At 36.7% G+C, this 2,492-nt stretch overlaps 1 pseudogene; it reads right to left on the bottom strand.

The window, feature by feature from the left end:
• Positions 1-1,620: 1,620 nt before the first annotated feature.
• Positions 1,621-1,955, bottom strand: LOC105853547 (annotated as a pseudogene).
• Between the last annotated feature and the right edge of the window lie 537 nt (positions 1,956-2,492).

Genomic DNA, 2,492 nt, shown 5'->3' on the forward strand with positions numbered 1-2,492 from the left:
GCAGAAAATAGAGCCCCATCAAAGGTCTCTGCAGGTAGTCCACTGCCCTACTGCACATCACAGTGGGCATTGGCACCAGGCAGAATCTCCCAAGTGCTGTTCTCCATGCTCTCTGTCTAAAGTGAGCCTTTCTCAGCCCTTATGTGGAAACTTCTTTTCCTGGGTGCAGACACACTGAGGACTTGCCACACTGTTTACCTTGAGAGCTGAATCCTTTCAGGGGGAGGGGGACACATATTTGTGTCTAGCTGACACAATTTTGTCTAGTGGCAGGTCATTTATAAGTGATCCAGATTTAAGGTGCCCTTTTCCCCACAAAATGCATGCTGATAATTTGTGAAAATGTAACTCAGCAAGATACTGCTTCATAGTAATATTAAGGTTGTAGAAGAAAGTGAATTTCCTATAATGAAAGTTCAAGGGAAATTATTTGATCCACAGAAGGGTTTTGGTTTCACATAGGTTTGAGTTATGATTTTTGGTCTTTCGTATTGGGATTAAAGAAAAAGTGGTTTGATAATTTGAGTAAGATTCTTTCACAACTTTTCTGACATGCATTCCAGAAACTTTATTGTGCTGAGCAAAAAATATTGGGAAATGAAATTAGAGATTCACCTTTGGGGTCTAAATCATTTTCTACTTCCCATCAGCATAAAAAAATACACTCCCAGTGAATTAATTAGGAAATATATTATACTTTAGTAAGGGTTTTAAAACAATCATGGGATGGAGAAAATCTTCCCCAGCAATGTAGGAAACATCTAGAATTTATAGAGTGAAATAATGACACACTATCTACAATTTGTCTTGTATGCGATGAGATTGGTATAATATAGTAAATTCTGTAGAAAAGTGCACAATGCAAAAAAAAATATCTATCACATATATAATATAAGGGAATTAAGTGCCATAATGCATAATGATATTTTTAAGTTGATAAATTGAGACATTGGTCAAGAGAAAAATAATTTTTTAACTCAGATAACCCTAGAAATAAGAGCCTGAGGTTAGGCCTAGGTGGCAATGATTTATTATAAGATGTAGAGCAGAAAGATTAAAGAGAAATAAAAATATTAGGCAAGAAAAAAATCAAGAACAAGCTACTTAAAAATCATGTCCACATAATCAATACATAAAAGTGGGGTTTTCCTGCCTGCTCTAATAATGCTTCTTGTTCCAATAGGCTGCTTCCTTCTCATTTGTGGTAATTACTAATCAATTGTTAGCTACTTGCTAGAGGTTGCATGTTTTACCTTGCATGGGAACTTAGTCCAACTGTCTGTGGTATGGTGCTTCTTCCAAATCCAAAGAGATGGAGGGGTCAGTGCTCTGGCACGTGGCAGGTGGGCTACAGGCTGCACCCCATAGGGAGCTACAGAGATTTGATGTAAGGAGGTTTGACCTTTGAGCATGTTCAATGGAAGCATTTGCATTAGAGAAATTAGAGAGACTAATGAGAATACATGACACGAATGTTCAAACCCAATGAGTATAAAAGACATCAAATAAAATGGTAACAATCATGAAAAGACACTCAGCTTCAATAAAATCATAAATACAAATTTAATGAAATTTAATATATTTTTCAAGAACAAATCCACTTTTATTGACTTATCTGTAAGTTTAAATCCTTGAGGGGTACAGTATCACACAGATTTTGTGTTCTCTGGCCTTAGCTGCAAGGTTGCTTTGGAATTTTGTCCGAATCATGCCACTGTTTCCATGGGCAGGTGTTACTTTCCCCAGATTGCTCTAGTTTTATTCGGTTTGCCAGTAGAAGTCACTGTGTTGTTCTTTCCTTTGTATACATAAGCACATCTTTTGCCTACATAGAATTCCATTTCATCTGGAACATAAACACCTTCAATTTTAAGAAGAGCGGTATGCTCCCTCTGATTCTGGAGACCCCACTAGCAACCAGCAAAAATGGCTTTGGACCATAGCCCTCCAGACATAGTTTAGAAGTCTTGTTTCCAGCAGGCCTCCCCAGGGAACCAAGATGGTGGGTATACATCAGTTTGACAAAACTTGAATGGCATTCACTGTTAGAATCTGTTTGTAGAAAGAACTTTCATTTTATAGTGTTGGGAATGCCACACATTGGTGTGACTCCTTAGAATGCAAAATGTATAATATATAAAATATTAATTCTACATTGTGGTTAATGAAAGAGCCTCCTGCTCTGCTCCCCTCTCTCTCTCTGGTAAATCCTCTCACTGCTCTCCTCCTCCCCATGCACCTCTGGGCTACACCCTAGGTCTTATATGCATAAATATATCTTAAAACCATAAAAATTAAATAAAATTAACACATGTCTAACCTCCAACTGACTAACCAAAGTGTTATGTTATCTATAAAATAATTGAACAAATGCACACCTTTTAAGCTATACAATGAGAACCTTTTGCAATAAATAAGAAAATAAATAATATCCATCAATGGAGAGGTGTTTAAATATATTACCCACTTAGTGTTATTGTATCTATATCCTA

Source organism: Condylura cristata, unplaced genomic scaffold, assembly GCF_000260355.1.
Source record: "Condylura cristata isolate star-nosed mole 26May11 unplaced genomic scaffold, ConCri1.0 scaffold00012, whole genome shotgun sequence".
NCBI lineage: Eukaryota > Metazoa > Chordata > Mammalia > Eulipotyphla > Talpidae > Condylura > Condylura cristata.